Below are 18695 nucleotides of genomic sequence, written 5' to 3' on the forward strand. Positions count from 1 at the left end.
AAACTAGCGGCGGATACTGAAAGTTACCGCTACACAAAGCAAGGGTTTACATGTGCATCCAGGAGATAGTACATGAGTATGAACAAGTGATGAACACCGCAAGAACACGAAGCCCTAGATCAGATCTATGTTGAGAAGAACAGAAGACCTACCAGAGCTGAGGAAAAGGTGGAAAGGTCGCCGCGGCTTTCTGGCGTGTTCAAGATTGATGCAGCAGCCAAGGGTGATGCAGAAGACGACGGCGGCGGCGGAGCTCTGAGACTGGCGACACGAGGAAGACGAAGAGGAAGGGCACGAAGGGAAGAAAAGAAATGACCCTTCGGGCCTATTTATAAGGCAAAGGACATGTGTCAGGCACGGGAATCAAGGGACCGCAGATTTTGGAAGTAGGCAGTCACCTCGGTCATTGCAAATCTATTAAACAAGAAGATATCATGGATGTTTTCTTTATGACAGATGATGTCACGCCGGTTTACAGCAAACAGAGAAGATGACGTCACGGCGGTTCAACAACTATAAGAAGATGTTGAAGACGAAGATTTTTGCTAAGGATTGACATGAACCTGTTCAAATCAATCTAGGCCCTAATGTTGGGGATATTACTACTGGGCATAAACCGGCCTACCTGGGCCGGATTAACTCCATGAGTAGTTCAAAGGTGTTAAAGCCCAAAGAGGCAGATAAAGGCCCAGGGCCCGTAGTCGGTTTTTACAACCTGTAGCCGTACATCAGCTTTGTGCATATACTTGTAATATAAGTTAGGAACAAGGAGAGACCAACCGGATACGAGTATGAACCGGTGTTGGGACTCTCTGAACCGGCAGGCGTCACCCATGTATATAAGGGGACGACCCGGCGGCGGTTCAAGGACAACGGACAACAACTCGAGACATAGGCAAAGCTTATTTGCTCGGTAGTCATCGAAACACCCATCAATTCCATCACAACTAGAGGTAGGCTTTTACCTTCATTGAAGGGGTCGAACTAGTATAAACTCTCTTGCGTTCTTGTGTCCGCTTTAACCCCTTCAAGCTAACCCGTAGCGATGGCTCCATGACTAAGTCCTTTCAATAGGACATGTGCCGTGACAAAACCACGACAAGATCCGACAGTATGGGCCCGATGAGATAAAGACGACTTTCATCACTCCATTCGGATGCTTCTATTATGTCACTATGCCATTCGGCTTGAAGAACGCCGGAGCCACATTCATGAGGATGATCCAGAAGTGTCTTCTCACTCAAATCAGTCGGAATGTGGAAGCATACATGGATGACATTGTGGTCAAGTCACGTAAAGGTTCCAACCTGCTGGCTGACCTTGCCGAAACCTTTGCCAATCTCAGAAGATATGATATCAAACTTAATCCATCAAAGTGCACATTCGGAGTTCCTGGCGGAAAGTTACTCGGTTTCCTCGTTTCCGAACGAGGGATCAACGCTAACCCAGAGAAAGTTGGTGCTATACTTCGGATGAAATGCCCCGTGCGTGTGCACAATGTCCAGAAGCTTACTGGTTGTTTGGCCGCCTTGAGTCGATTCATTTCTCACCTCGGTGAAAAGGCATTGCCTCTTTACCGACTGATGAAGAAGTCTGATAGGTTTGAGTGGACTCCCGAAGCTGATGCAGCGTTTGCAGAGCTCAAAGCCCTGCTTTCCACCCAGCCGGTGTTTGCAGAGCCTTTACTGCTTTATATTGCAGCCACTAGACAAGTTGTCAGTACAGTACTCACGGTCGAGTGGGAGGAAGAAGGAAAAGCCTATGAAATTCAGTGCCCAGTGTATTATGTTTCTGAAGTTCTGACTCCGTCGAAGCAAAGATACCCACACTATCAGAAGCTTGTTTATGGGATTTACATGACCACGAAGAAGGTTGCACACTATTTCTCTGATCATTCCATTACAGTCGTCAGCGACGCTCCATTATCCGAGAATCTGAACAACAGAGATGCAACTGGTCGAGTGGCAAAATGGGCGATTGAACGCCTTCCCCTGGACATCAAATTTGAGGCAAAGAAAGCTATCAAGTCCCAAGCAATAGCTGATTTCCTCGCCGAGTGGATCGAACAGCAACTTCCGGCCCAAATTCACTCGGAGTATCGGACCATGTTCTTCGTGTTGGGGAACGTAGTAATTTCAAAAATTTCCTACGCACACGCAAGATCATGGTGATGCATAGAAATGAGAGGGGAGAGTGTAATCTACGTACCCTCATAGACCGACAGCGGAAGCGTTATGACAACGCGGTTGATGTAGTCGTACGTCTTTACGGCCCGACCGATCAAGCATCGAAACTATGGCACCTCCGAGTTTTAGCACACGTTCAGCTCAATGGCGATCCCCGGACTCCGATCCAGCAAAGTGTCGGGGAAGAGTTCCGTCAGCACGACGGCGTGATGACAATCTTGATGTTCTACTGTCGCAGGGCTTCGCATAAGCACCACGACAATATTATCGAGGACTATGGTGGAGGGGGGCACCGCACACGGCTAAGAGAACGATCTTGAAGATCAACTTGTGTGTCTAGAGGTGCCCCCTGCCCCCGTATATAAAGGAGCAAGGGGGGAGGAGGCCGGCCCTAGGAGAGGCGCGCCAGGGGAGTAGGATTCCTACTCCTAGTTGGAGTAGGTTTCCTCCTTTCCTAGTCCAACTAGGAGAAGGGGGGAAAGGGGGGAAGAGGGGAAGGAAGGGAGAGAGGGGCTGCGCCCCAAATCCCTTGTCCAATTCGGACTGGGCTTGGGAGGGGCGCGCGCCACCTCCTGGTCCTTCCCACTAAGGCCCATTAAGGCCCATTGCTTCTTCCTCGTATTCCCGTAACTCCCCGGTACCTCCAAAAATACCTGAATCACTCGGAACCTTTCCGATGTCCGAATATAGTCGTCCAATATATCGATCTTTACGTCTCGACCATTTCGAGACTCCTCGACATGTCCCCGATCTCATCTGGGACACCGAACTCCTTCGGTACATCAAAACTCATAAACTCATAATATAATTGTCATCGAAACCTTAAGCGTGCGGACCCTACGGGTTCGAGAACAATGTAGACATGACTGAGACATGTCTCCAGTCAATAACCAATAGCGGAACCTGGATGCTCATATTGGCTCCCACATATTCTACGAAGATCTTTATCGGTCAGACCGCATAACAACATACGTTGTTCCCTTTGTCATCGGTATGTTACTTGCCCGAGATTCGATCGTCGGTATCTCAATACCTAGTTCAATCTCGTTACCGGCAAGTCTCTTTACTCGTTCCGTAATACATCATCTCGCAACTAACTCATTAGTTGCAATGCTTGCAAGGCTTAAGTGATGTGCATTACCGAGAGGGCCCAGAGATACCTCTCCGACAATCGGAGTGACAAATCCTAATATCAAAATACGCCAACCCAACATGTACCTTTGGAGACACCTGTAGAGCTCCTTTATAATCACCCAGTTACGTTGTGACATTTGGTAGCACACAAAGTGTTCCTCCGGCAAACGGGAGTTGCATAATCTCATAGTCATAGGAACATGTATAAGTCATGAAGAAAGCAATAGCAACATACTAAACGATCGGGTGCTAAGCTAGTGGAATGGGTCATGTCAATCACATCATTCTCCTAATGATGTGATACCGTTAATCAAATGACAACACATGTCTATGGTTAGGAAACATAACCATCTTCGATTAATGAGCTAGTCAAGTAGAGGCATACTAGTGACACTCTGTTTGTCTATGTATTCACACATGTATTATGTTTCCGGTTAATACAATTCTAGCATGAATAATAAACATTTATCATGATATAAGGAAATAAATAATAACTTTATTATTGCCTCTAGGGAATATTTCCTTCAGTCTCCCACTTGCACTAGAGTCAATAATCTAGTTCACATCGCCATGTGATCTAACATCAATAGTTCACATCTTTATGTGGTTAACACCCGTAGTTCACATCGATATGTGACCAACACCCAAAGGGTTTACTAGAGTCAGTAATCTAGTTCACATCGCTATGTGATTAATACCCAAAGACTACTAAGGTGTGATCATGTTTTGCCTGTGAGAGAAGTTTAGTCAACGGGTCTGTCACATACAGATCCGTAAGTATTTTGCGAATTCTATGTCTACAATGCTCTGCATGGAGCTACTCTAGCTAATTTCTCCCACTTTCAATATGTATCTAGATCGAGACTTAGAGTCATCCAGACCTGTGTCAAAACTTGCATCGACGTAACTTTTTACGGCGAACCTTTTGTCACCTCCATAATTGAGAAATATTTCCTTATTCCACTAAGGATAATTTTGACCGCTGTCCAGTGATCTACTCTTAGATCACTATTGTACTCCCTTGCTTAACACAGTGTAGGGTATACAATAGATCTGGTACACAGCATGGCATACTTTATAGAACCTATGGCTGAGGCATAGGGAATGACTTTCATTCTCTTTCTATCTTCTGCCGTGGTCGGGCTTTGAGTCTTACTCAATTTCACACCTTGTAACACAGCCAAGAACTCTTTCTTTAACTGTTCCATTTTTGAACTACTTCAAAATATTGTCAAGGTATGTACACATTGAAAAAACTTATCAAGCATCTTGATCTATCTCTATAGATCTTGATGCTTAATACGTAAGCAGCTTTACCGAGGTCTTTATTTGAAAAACTTCTTTCAAAAACACTCCTTTATGCTTTGCAGAATAATTCTACATTATTTCCGATCAACAATATGTCATTCACATATACTTATCAGAAATGCTGTAGTGCTCCCACTTACTTTCTTGTAAATACAGGCTTCACCACAAGTCTGTATAAAACTATATGCTTTGCTCATCTCATCAAAGCGCATATTCCAACTCCGAGATACTTGCACCAGTCCATAGATGGATCGCTGGAGCTTGCACATTTTGTTAGCACCTTTAGGATTGACAAAACCTTCTGGTTGTATCATATACAACTATTCTTTAATAAATCCATTAAGAAATGCAGTTTTGTTTATCCATTTGCCGGATTTCATAAAATGCGGCAATTGCTAACATGATTCGGACAGACTTAAGCATAGATACGAGTGAGAAACTCTCATCATAGTAAACACCTTGAACTTGTCGAAAACCTTTTTGCGACAATTCTAGCTTTGTAGATAGTAACACTACTATCAGCGTCCGTCTTCCTCTTGAAGATCCATTTAATCTCAATGGCTCGCCGATCATTGGGCAAGTCAATCAAAGTCCATACTTTGTTCTCATACATTGATCTCATCTCAGATTTCATGGCCTCAAGCCATTTCGCGGAATCTGGGCTCATCATCGCTTCCTCATAGTTCGTAGGCTCGTCATGGTCAAGTAACATGACCTCCAGAACTGGATTACTGTACCACTCTGGTGCGGATCTCACTCTGGTTTACCTACAAGGTTCGGTAGTAACTTGATCTGAAGTTACATGATCATCATCATTAGCTTCCTCACTAATCGGTCTAGTAGTCACAGGAACAGATTTCTGTGATGAACTACTTTCCACTAAGGGAGCAGGTACAATTACCTCATCAAGTTCTACTTTCCTCCCACTCACTTCTTTCGAGAGAAACTCCTTCTCTAGAAAGGATCCATTCTCAGCAATGAATAACTTGCCTTCGGATCTGTGATAGAAGGTCTACCCAACAGTCTCCTTTGGGTATCCTATGAAGACATATTTCTCCGATTTGAGTTTGAGCTTATCAGGATGGAACTTTTTCATATAAGCATCACAACCCCAAACTTTAAGAAACGACAACTTTGGTTTCTTGCCAAACCACAGTTCAGATTGTGTCATCTCAACGGACTTAGATGGTGACTTAGATGGTTCCCTTTTAAACGTGAATGCAGCTGTCTTTAATGCATAACCCCAAAATGATGTTGGTAAATCTGTAAGAAACATCATAGATTGCACTATATCCAATAAAGTACGGTTATGACGTTCGGACACACCATTATGCTGTGGTGTTCCAGGTGGCGTGAGTAGTGAAACTATTTCACATTGTTTTTAACTGAAGGCCAAACTCGTAACTCAAATACTTTACTTCTGTGATCATATCGTAGAAACTTTTATTTTTGTTATGACGATTCTCCACTTCACTCTGAAATTCTTTGAACTTTTCAAATGTTTCAGACTTGTGTTTCATCAAGTAGATATACTCATATCTGCTCAAATCATCTATGAAGATCAGAAAATAATGATACCTGCCGCAAGCCTCAATATTCATCGGACCACATACATCAGTATGTATGATTTCCAACAAATCTGTTGCTCGCTCCATTGTTCCAGAGAACGGAGTCTTAGTCATCTTGCCCATGAGGCATGATTCGCAAGCACCAAGTGATTCATAATCAAGTGATTCCAAAATCCCATCAGTATGGAGTTTCTTCATGCGCTTTACACCAATATGACCTAAACGGCAGTGCCACAAATAAGTTGCACTATCATTATTAACTTTGCATCTTTTGGTTTCAATATTATGAATATGTGTATCACTACGATCGAGATTCAATGAACCATTTTCATTGGGTGTGTAACCATATAAGGTTTTATTCATGTAAACAAAACAACAATTTATTCTCTTACTTAAATGAATAACCGTATTACAATAAACATGATCAAATCATATTCATGCTCAACGCAAACACCAAATAACACTTATTTAGGTTCAACATTAATCCCGAAATATAGGGAGTGTGCAATGATGATCATATCAATCTTGGAACCACTTCCAACACACATCGTCACTTCACCCTTAACTAGTCTCTGTTTATTCTTCAACTCCCGTTTCGAGTTACTAATCTTAGCAATTGAACTAGTATCAAATACCGAGGGGTTGCTATAAACACTAGTAAAGTACACATCAATATGTATATCAATATACTTATGTTCACTTTGCCATCCTTCTTATCCGCCAATCACTTGGGGTAGTTCCGCTTCCAGTGACCAGTCCCTTTGCAGTAGAAGCACTTAGTCTCAGGCTTAGGACCAGACTTGGGCTTCTTCACTTGAGCAGCAACTTGCTTGCTGTTCTTCTTGAAGTTCCCCTTTTTCCCTTTGCCCTTTTCTTGAAACTAGTGATCGTGTCAACCATCAACACTTGATGCTCTTTCTTGATTTCTACCTTCATCGATTTCATCATCATGAAAAGCTCGGGAGTCGTTTTCGTCATCCCTGCTCTTAGTATGGCCACTTTTGCAGGATGAATCCATTCACTGCCTGCTGCATACTATAGTTCATCACGAAGTTCTACTAACTTGGTGATGGTGACTAGAGAATTCTGTCAATCACTATCTTATCTGGAAGATTAACTCCCACTTGATTCAAGCGATTGTAGTACCCAGCCAATCTGAGCACATGCTCACTAGTTGAGCGATTCTCCTCCATCTTTTAGCTATAGAACTTGTTGGAGACTTCATATCTCTCAACTCGGGTATTTGCTTGAAATATTAACTTCAACTCCTGGAACATCTCATATGGTCCATGACGTTCAAAACGTCTTTGAAGTCCCGATTCTAAGCCGTTAAGCATGGTGCACTAAACTATCAAGTAGTCATCATATTGAGCTAGTCAAACGTTCATAACGTCTACATCTGCTCCTGCAATAGGTCTGTCACCTAGCGGTGCATCAAGGACATAATTCTTCTGTGCAGCAATGAGGATAAACCTCAGATCACGGATCCAATCCGCATCATTGCTACTAACATCTTTCAACACAATTTTCTCTAGGAACATATCAAAATAAACATATGAAAGCAACAACGCGAGCTATTGATCTACAACATAGATATGCTAATACTACCAGGACTAAGTTCATGATAAATTAAAGTTCAATTAATCATATTACTTAAGAACTCCCACTTAGATAGACATCCCTCTAATCCTCTAAGTGATCACGTGATCCAAATCAACTAAACCATGTCCGATCATCACGTGAGATGGAGTAGTTTTCAATGGTGAACATCACTATGTTGATCATATCTACTATATGATTCATGTTCGACCTTTCGGTCTCCGTGTTCCGAGGCCATATTTGTATATGCTAGGCTCGTCAAGTTTAACCTGAGCATTCCGCGTGTGCAACTGTATTGCACCCGTTGTATTTGAACGTAGATCCCCGATCATCACGTGGTGTCTCAGTACGAAGAACTTTTGCAATGGTGCATACTCAGGGAGAACACTTCTTGATAATTAATGAGGGATCATCTTAAAATGCTACCGTCAAACTAAGCAAAATAAGATGTATAAAAAGATAAACATCATATGCAATCAAAATATGTGACATGATATGGCCATCATCATCTTGCGCCTTTGATCTCCATCTCCAAAGTACTGTCATGATTCTATCGTCACCAGCATGACACCATGATCTTCATCATCTTGATCTATATCAATGTGTCGTCACATGGACGTCTCGCCAACTATTGCTCTTGCAACTATTGCTATCGCATAGCGATAAAGTAAAGCAATTATTTGGCGCTTGCATCTTATGCAATAAATAGACAACCATAAGGCTTTTGCCAGTTGCCGATAACTTCAACAAAACATGATTATCTCATACAACAACTTATATCTCATCACGTCTTGACCATATCACATCACAACATGCCCTGCAAAAACAAGTTAGACATCCTCTACTTTGTTGTTGCAAGTTTTACGTGGCTGCTACGGGCTTAGCAAGAACCGTTCTTACCTACGCATCAAAACCACAACGATAGTTTGTCAAGTTGATGCTGTTTTAACCTTCGCAAGGACCGGGCGTAGCCACACTCGATTCAACTAAAGTTGGAGAAACTGACACCCGCCAGCCACCTGTGTGCAAAGCACGTCGGTAGAACCAGTATCGCGTAAGCGTACGCGTAATGTCGGTCCGAGCCGCTTCATCCAACAATACCGCCGAACCAAAGTATGACATGCTGGTAAGCAGTATGACTTATATCGCCCACAACTCACTTGTGTTCTACTCGTGCATATAACATCAACACATAAAAACTAGGCTCCGATGCCACTGTTGGGGAACATAGTAATTTCAAAATTTTCCTACGCACACGCAAGATCATGGTGATGCATAGCAAAGAGAGGGGAGAGTGTAATCTACGTACCCTCGTAGACCGACAGCGGAAGCGTTATGACAACGCGGTTGATGTAGTCGTACGTCTTTACGGCCCGACCGATCAAGCACCGAAACTATGGCACCTCCGAGTTTTAGCACACGTTCAGCTCAATGACGATCCCCGGACTCCGATCCAGCAAAGTGTCGGGGAAGAGTTCCGTCAGCATGACGGTGTGATGACGATCTTGATGTTCTACTGTCGCAGGGCTTCGCATAAGCACCACGACAATATTATCGAGGACTATGGTGGAGGCGGGCACCACACACGGCTAAGAGAATGATCTTGAAGATCAACTTGTGTGTCTAGAGGTGCCCCCCTGCCCCCATATATAAAGGAGCAAGGGGGAAGGAGGCCGGCCCTAGGAGAGGCGCGCCAGGGGAGTAGGATTCCTACTCCTAGTTGGAGTAGGTTTCCTCCTTTCCTAGTCCAACTAGGAGAAGGGGGGAAAGGGGGGAAGAGGGGAAGGAAGGGAGAGAGGGGCTGCGCCCCAAATCCCTTGTCCAATTCGGACTGGGCTTGGGAGGGGCGCGTGCCACCTCCTGGTCCTTCCCACTAAGGCCCATTGCTTCTTCCTCGTATTCCCATAACTCCCCGGTACCTCCGAAAATACCCGAATCACTCGGAACCTTTCCGATGTCCGAATATAGTCGTCCAATATATCAATCTTTACGTCTTGACCATTTTGAGACTCCTCGTCATGTCCCCGATCTCATCCGGGACTCTGAACTCCTTCGGTACATCAAAACTCATAAACTCATAATATAACTGTCATCGAAACCTTAAGCGTGCGGACCCCACGGGTTCGAGAACAATGTAGACATGACCGAGACACGTCTCCAGTCAATAACCAATAGCGGAACCTGGATGCTCATATTGGCTCCCACATATTCTACGAAGATCTTTATCGGCCAGACCGCATAACAACATACGTTGTTCCCTTTGTCATCGGTATGTTACTTGCCCGAGATTCGATCGTCGGTATCTCAATACCTAGTTCAATCTCGTTACCGGCAAGTCTCTTTACTCGTTCCGTAATACATCATCTTGCAACTAACTCATTAGTTGCAATGCTTGCAAGGCTTAAGTGATGTGCATTACCGAGAGGGCCCAGAGATACCTCTCCGACAATCGGAGTGACAAATCCTAATCTCGAAATATGCCAACCCAACATGTACCTTTGGAGACACCTGTAGAGCTCCTTTATAATCACCCAGTTACGTTGTGACGTTTGGTAGCACACAAAGTGTTCCTCCGGCAAACGGGAGTTGCATAATCTCGTAGTCATAGGAACATGTATAAGTCATGAAGAAAGCAATAGCAACATACTAAACGATCGGGTGCTAAGCTAATGGAATGGGTCATGTCAATCACATCATTCTCCAAATGATGTGATCCCATTAATCAAATGACAACACATGTCTATGGTTAGGAAACATAACCATCTTCGATTAACGAGCTGGTCAAGTAGAGGCATACTAGTGACACTCTGTTTGTCTATGTATTCACACATGTATTATGTTTCCGGTTAATACAATTCTAGCATGAATAATAAACATTTATCATGATATAAGGAAATAAATAATAACTTTATTATTGCCTCTAGGGCATATTTCCTTCACTTCGATGGGTCCAAGATGCTGAATGGTTCTGGTGCTGGGGTGGTGTTGGTATCCCCCCGTGGTGACAAACTCAGCTATGTTCTCCAGATTCACTTTGACTCCTCCAACAATGAAGCTGAATATGAGGCACTTCTGTATGGGTTGCGTATGTCCATTTCACTCGGCGCCCGTCGCCTCATGGTCTATGGCGACTCGGATTTAGTGGTCAATCAGGTGATGAAGGAACGGGACATCAGAAGCCCAGCTATGACTGGTTATTGCAATGTAGTGAGAAAGTTAGACAAGAGATTTGAGGGATTAGAGCTCCATCACATCCCTCGACTGAAAAATCAAGCAGCCGATGATCTGGCAAAGATAGGCTCCAAGAGAGAAGCCATTCCCAGCAATGTGTTCTTGGAGCACATTCATACACCTTCAGTTCAAGAAGATCCCTTCACTGAAGAGCCCCCACAGCCGAAGAGTGCCACCGATCCGACTGAAGTCGAGGTTCCAGCCGTGGTCGATTTGATTATGGAGGTTTTGGTCACCATGCATCCTCTCGGACCATTGTGGCCAAAGCATACCGAGCGGGATTTTACTAGCCATGGGCAAATGATATGGCAAAAGAAATAGTCGACAAATGTGAAGGTTGCCAGTTTTACTCCAACATGTCTCACAAGCCTGCGTCGGCCCTGAAGACCATTCCACTCGTCTGGCCCTTTGCTGTTTGGGGATTGTACATGGTTGGATCTCTGAGGACTGGTAGGAGTGGATTCACTCATGTGCTTGTAGCAGTCGACAAGTTCACCAAGTGGATTGAGGCCAAGCCTATCAAGAACCTTGAAGCCAATACTGTTGTCAGCTTCATCAGAGAGTTAACATTCAGATATGGTGTTCCACATAGCATCATCACTGACGACGGGTCAAACTTCGACTCTGATGAGTTCAGAACTTTCTGTGCTTCCCAAGGTACTCGAGTCGACTATGCCTCAGTCGCCCACCCCAGTCGAATGGGCAAGCTGAAAGAGCAAACGGATTGATTCTCACAGGACTGAAACCCCGACTGATGCGTGACCTCAAACACGCAACAGGAGCCTGGGTCGATGAACTTCCATCAGTATTGTGGGGATTGAGGACAACGCCCAATCAGTCAACTGGCAGAACCCCTTTTTTCTTGGTTTATGGAGCTGAAGCTGTACTTCCGAGTGACTTGCTCCACAATGCGCCCCGAGTCGAGCTTTTCTCAGAAGAAGAAGCAGAATAGGCACGGCAAGATGCATTCGATCTCCTGGAAGAAGAAAGAGAGATGGCCTTGATCCGATCAACCATCTATCAGCAAGACCTGCGTCGATTGCATGCCCGAAACGTGAGGGGTCGAGCATTTCAAGAGGGAGACATGGTTCTCCGAGTGGATCAGCAGAAACCTCACAAGCTTGCTCTTGCCTGGGAAGGCCCCTTCGTTGTCACCAAAGTGCTCCACAATGGAGCGTACCACCTCTACAACGTCGAGCACAAGAAAGACGAGGCGCGAGCTTGGAATGCAGAGCTGCTCCGCCCCTTTTATACTTAAGCATTCAGTCTATTGGGATGTAATAAAAAGCACCTTTGTAGTTTGTTTATCAAAGACAAGATTTTTTTACAGTCTTCTAAAATGATTGTCGATTGCTTACATTTGTTTCTAAAATCCCCCAATGGGTGGCTTAGCTGCGAATCCGTTTCGCCTAAGTTTAAAAAAAATCCTACCGAGTGATGAGCAAGCCTCTCACTCGGTAGCTTAGCTGCGAATCCATTTCGCCCAAGTTTAAAAAATCCTACCGAGTGATGAGCAAGTCTCTCACTCGGGGGCTTAGCTGCAGTTCAATACTCGCCTAAGTTTAAAAAATCCTACCGAGTGATGAGCAAGTCTCTCACTCAGGGGCTTAGCTGCAGTCCAGTACTCGCCTAAGTTTAAAAACCATCCTACCGAGTGATGAGCAAGTCTCTCACTCGGGGGCTTAGCTGCAGTCCAGTACTCGCCTAAGTTTAAAAAATCCAACCGAGTGATGAGCAAGTCTCTCACTCGGGGGCTTAGCTGCAGTCCAGTGCTCGCCTAAGTTGAAAAAATCCTATCGAGTGATGAGCAAGTCTCTCACTTGGGGGCTTAGCTGCAGTCCAGTACTCGCCTAAGTTGAAAAAATCCTACCGAATGATGAGAAAACCTCACACTTGGGGGCTTAGTTGCAGTCCAGTACTCGCTTAAGTTTAAAAATCCTACCGAGTCATGAGCAAACCTCACACTCGGGGCTTAGCTGCAGCCCAGTGCTCGCCTAAGTTTCAGAAATCCTACCGAGTGATGAGCAAACCTCACACTTGGGGGCTTAGCTACAGCCCAATGCTCGCCTAAGTTTCAAAAGTCCTACCGAGTGATGAGCAAACCTCACACTTGGAGGCTTAGCTGCAGCCTAATGCTCGCTTAAGTTTCAAAAATCCTACCGAGTGATGAGCAAACCTCACACTCGGGGGCTTAGCTGCAGCCCAGTGCTTGCCTAAGTTTCAGAAATCCTACCGAGTGATGAGCAAACCTCACACTTGGAGGCTTAGCTGCAGCCCAATGCTCACCTAAGTTTCAAAAATCCTACCGAGTGATGAGCAAACCTCACACTCGGGGGCTTAGCTGCAGCCCAGTGCTCGCCTAAGTTTCAAAAATCCTACCGAGTGATGAGAAAACCTCACACCCGAGGGCTTAGCTGCAGTCTAGTACTCACCTAAGTTGAAAAACCATCCTTATCCGCAAGGTTAACGAGGTGCAGGCGACTGCAATCCTCTCCGCGGAACTGCGCTACAAGTACAATGTCCGCTCCATCCCTATCCGCAAGGATGACGAGGTGCAGGTCGACGCAATCCTCTCCACGAAGCTGCGCCACAAGTACAATGTCCGCTCCATCCCTATCCGCAAGGATGACGAGATGCAGGTCGACTGCAATCCTCTCCACGGAGCTGCGCCACAAGTACAATGTCCGCTCCATCCCTATCCGCAAGGATGACGAGGTGCAAGTCGACTGCAATCCTCTCCATGGAGCTACGCCACAAGTACAGTGTCCGCTCCATTCCTATCCGCAAGGACGACGAGGCGTAGGTCGACTGGGATATCTTCCTCAAAGTTGCATCTCAAAAAAATATTCCGAGTGAAGATTAAGTTCCACTCGAAGGCAAACGCAAGCACATGCAGAAGGTAAACCAATATCAGATAAAGTCTCAAGAGTTTCAGGACGAAGATAAAAGTACTCGAGTGTCAGGCCCGAAGGAGTTTCTCGGTTACGAGAACCACTCGGCATTCCGAGGAAAATTTAAAGCAAGTTTAAGTATCAAGTTTGTTCACTCAGCAGGAGGAGGACTTGCAGGCTCGATGAACTCGTCCAAATCAATCCCGTCAATGATCCGAGTGGCAGCAGCAATGAAAGTCTCCATGAAGGACTAGAAGTTGTGCCTTCTTGTGTTGGCGACCTTGATCGCCGCCAGCTTCTCCTCTCGAGCTTCTCTGCAGTGGACCCTAACCAGTGACAGAGTCACGTCAGCACCGCATCGGGCAGAGGACTTCTTCCATTCCTGCACTCGACCAGGGACCTCATTGAGTCGAGCCATCAGAGACTCGAGATCATTCTGAAGCGTTGCCCTTGGCCAGAGCGATGAGTCGATGCGTGAAACTGCAACCTTCAGACGGGCAAGATAACTTGTAACACTGGCGACGCAGGATTCTAGTCGAAGCACATTCATGGCAACCTCGTCGCTGACTGGAGAAAGGATAGGGTCCAAGCCCGTCTCGACCCGTCCAGTCTCCTCTTCAAAGTTTTGGCAGAATTCTGCAGAGTCAAGGAGTTAATGAGTGAACTGGTCAGGTCGAACTTGCAAACAGTAAAACAGTCGGGTAAAAAATGGGTACCTTCGAGCATAAGAAAGAGTTTCTTGGCGAGAGCTTTCAGATAAGTCTCCAGATCGTTCCTCCTGCGAGTCATGCTTTCCAACTGGTCGTTCAGAGTCACTTTATCTTTTTTCAGACGAGTCGCCTCTCGATTGGATTCAGTGAGAGATGACTTCAGCTTGTTGATTTCTTCCTCCAGCGCTCCGACCGAAGCCAGTTTCTGGACAGCAAGGGCAGTCTTCTCCTGAGCTTCCTTCTGCGCAGCTGTAAGGTCCAAGTCCTTCTTCTCTAGGGCCAGCCTCATTTTCTCTGCAAAATACACATTTAGATCAAACAAAAAGAATGAAGAGATAACTTGAAGGATGGTCAAGATAAGCAGTCGACAGGCCGTTACCTTCCGTACCAGCGACTTCATCTTGAGCCTTCTTCAAGTTCTGCTAAGCCAACTCCAGGTCAAGGTTGAGTCACTACAACAAAGACCCCCCTATACCAACATATATCTAGCAACGGAGATGCCATATGCGTTAGCCGACCATGGACTCAACCTCCCCCACCTCCCCACCAATAGTTAACCTCCTCCCTCTATGCACCCACCTCCTTAATTATCTACACCTCACGGCCAAACATGTGGAGAAGGGGGAACACGAACTTATCTTATTGGGGGGCACCACCACAAATCCTCCATCGATCTCACCTGATCCACCGCCCCCGCCGTTGGCTTGGCACGCATCCAGGTTTCTCCCACTTGAGCCTTCGGTTATGCTATCACGGCTGGACAAGAAACTATCACGGTGCCGCCGGCCATCTCCACCGCCGGCACCATCGTGCTCTCCCTGTAAGCCCCGCTCCCCCGGATCCATTTTGATAGTCGCAGCCGGGAACGACTACATGACAAAGACGCATAAGGTTTCTTCTCGCCTTATTTTGGTTTTTCTCTTTGACTTTCTTGCCTTGGGCGTTTGTTAATTCCTTCTCTGGCGTCTACGTGAAGGTGTCAGAGATGCGGTTCAGGGCGACGGGGATGGCAAGGTCATGCGTCGCTGCGCCGGGAGACAGCGTCTACACCGCTAGAAGAAGGTCGCGCGGCGCTAAGCAAAGTAAGAGGCTCTCCAAGATGGTATATGCTGCTTCTGTTTACTCACTTTTTTTGACCTTTTCAGCTAATCATAGTTCAGTTGTGAGAAGTCAATAAGAATTCAGTACTGCCAGAACTATCCCACGTTCATGCAGTTCGGTTGGTGTTATGTTCTAAATGCTTGGTGAGATTTCCAGGGCTTCATTTGAGTTGTGCCTTTCTCTGCATCATCCAGGTTCAGCAAAAACATAGTTTCTCCTTTGTAGTGATTACAAAAATTAGGCTTGCTTCTCTCCGTTTCCTATCTAGATCTTCATGTGCAGGTTGTTACTAGCTAGTTGTCTTCATTAATTTAGATAAATGCTACTTTGTTGACCTCTTGGTTGATAGAAATTTAGATCAAATGTCAATAGTGCAGGGGCAGGGGGCTACTCGATGGCCGAAAAAGTGAAGGTTCAGTTGCGGTTCCCAGATGCACAGCAGTGGTGCGGCGACTCCCATACGCACAAGGATGGCGCGACGACTGCGAGATGTACAGAAGCGGCACGGCGACTCTACAGTGATGGTTCATAGTGCAGCACGGTCAGTTTGCCATCTGCCCCATCCCAATCCAGTACCATAGCTCAATCACCTAGGCTGATATGTCCGTTCATATTTCTAATGCCACATTGATTCATCTATGGTTAGCGGTTGGCATTTACTATAGTTTTTTGCGGCTCTCCGTGGGTTTGTGTTTCTCGTATGTTTATTGATTTATAATTCTTCATAGTAACTTAGCCATATTCCTACAGTACAATGCAAGATGCAGCAGCTAGAAGTTATACGGATATTACTTGGTGTAGTTGCAGCTATTAATTTTGTACTAGTATAGTTGTTCAGTCATGTAGGAAAAGTTAGATGCATGTACATGTACGAGACTGACTATGCAGTATTCAAGTTTCTAGCAGTTTTTTCATTGAAGAAAACTAATCATCGTTGAAAAAGTAGCTTTCAATTTGGACAGTAATCTTTTACTGGAAATACTGAACCATCTCGCCTAGCAAAGTTTATCTATTAATTAAATATATTGGCAATACCAAATCGCATCATCTCAATATTTTCACTATCTTAAGAGAGTTCATATTTAGAGAACCATTTGGTCTAGAGACCTTAGTGTGAGTAATGTTGTTCTGTTGACTTCTCCATTCTAACCATGGTATTGGCTTATGGAGATCATAGTTTGTCTATGGACCAACTTTAATGTCAGTATACATACATTTGAAATATTGGTCTGCAGTCTTCTAAGTTACCAATACATATGTTGTATCTTCAGGTTACAGAAACTGGGTTGTTCTAGGTCGTGACGACGTTACATGGTGACTGTGACGTCAAAGGACAACACATGGTTCAGGTTTTTTGCTTGTGTTTACTACATCTAAGTGTAGTTCATGTATGTATAATTTAAATTTATAACTTTGAAATCACATCTTGTGAATCATAGCACCACCAGTGTTCCATGTCAATATTCCTGGTGCTAAAACATACTGTAGAAGATAACTAGCGCCCATCAGGAATTTTTATGATATAATTTGTAACTGTAGTTCGGTACAAAGGAAAATTAGACTACTAATTGTAATCCTAAATATTATTTCCTATCTACCATATACCTATCTTTTTCCCACCTAATTTGTACAAAAGAAAACTTTTCTTGGACGTGAAATTCTCAATACTGCTTTTGTGAGACAAGACTCATTGCGACTAGATTAGGTAAAAAAATCATCAAATACTGTGTGTGTAAATTACATTACCTGCTTCCTATAAAACACTATTTCTATCAACATGGTGAAACTTAATTATTGAATGAGGTGAGTTAGTTTAGTACGCTAATATATACTCTCAGTTACAGATGTGTGATACTTTCCAACTCTAACTAGTCTGGGTTTTGTGAACATATCACACCATATTCACTCATGCTATCGCCGACCAGTCACATAAGTTTACTCAATATCAATTAGATATGTATTTTAGTGTTTAAATTATAACTGAAATGCGTGCTGCAATATGAAATGATATCTAATTATGGGTGCATGTTATATGTTATCAAGCAATTTGTGGTTAAAAACCCAATGAATTATAGGTTTTCTTCCTTACAGATGTACATGGAGTGTGAGTTCATGCTACATTAGCAAAATCTGAAATGTTGAGACGACCACTAAAAAGGCTAAAATTATTGGTCATGCAGTCGGATTAATTATCACATAGCCTTCAACCTTTGTTTGTTGATTTGCTTCTCTGTAAACCTTTTTTTCTACTGTATGTTACTGATCTCATTTCTTTATTTTTGTAGATTCATCAGTATATTTTGAGATGCATGGCCAGATGTTGATTCCAAGGTCGAGAATGGTGTTGCTGCTGGATAGTCTTATGTTATGTTTTAGGATATCATTTCCGATGTCAATGTTTCAAAAATTGTAATTTAGAATAGTTGAGAATGATTGAAAGATCCAAAATTGGGCTAGTACTAATTAGTACTCCTATGCTAGAGTATCACAACTTGTAATCTTTGGATCATGTTCTTTGTAATGCAACAGAGGAAATTTAATATATTAGACCTTTCTCTTTATTATATTGGGCCTCCTATGCACTATCACCTTTTCCTTATCATTATGAATGACAATATATAAAATAAATGTTATATCCATTTGAATATCCTTTTGTGTAGGGTGACTAGCAACACATATCAAACGTTGTTAGGGCCTTACTCTATACGTTGCTAATTTGCAATGTTTATTCACATCGTTTACCAACACATGTGTATGTGCTGTTGTAGACCTTTGCAACGCCACCAACAGCAACACATATTAATCCGTTGGTGTAGACCCTAGCAACGGTTATATGGACATAGAACAACGCATTGATGCGTTGCTGCAGGGGGGTTCCTGTTGTAGTGAGTTGCCTTTGCTTTTCCTCAAATTCGGCAAACTTGAAGATAAGCGAACAAGATTTCTACAGTGAGTAAAAGACATATC

At 44.1% G+C, this 18695-nt stretch overlaps 1 long non-coding RNA gene across 1 annotated transcript; it reads left to right on the plus strand.

The window, feature by feature from the left end:
- Positions 1-15167: 15167 nt before the first annotated feature.
- LOC125548676 (uncharacterized) lies at positions 15168-18254 on the plus strand. The gene is made up of 3 exons (XR_015599792.1): positions 15168-15518; positions 15604-16269; positions 17000-18254. It is a non-coding gene; the product is annotated as an uncharacterized LOC125548676 (long non-coding RNA).
- The last annotated feature ends 441 nt before the right edge of the window (positions 18255-18695 follow it).

The sequence above is a fragment of the Triticum urartu genome, chromosome 3A (assembly GCF_056163025.1).
Source record: "Triticum urartu cultivar PI428250 chromosome 3A, HENAU_Tu73, whole genome shotgun sequence".
NCBI lineage: Eukaryota > Viridiplantae > Streptophyta > Magnoliopsida > Poales > Poaceae > Triticum > Triticum urartu.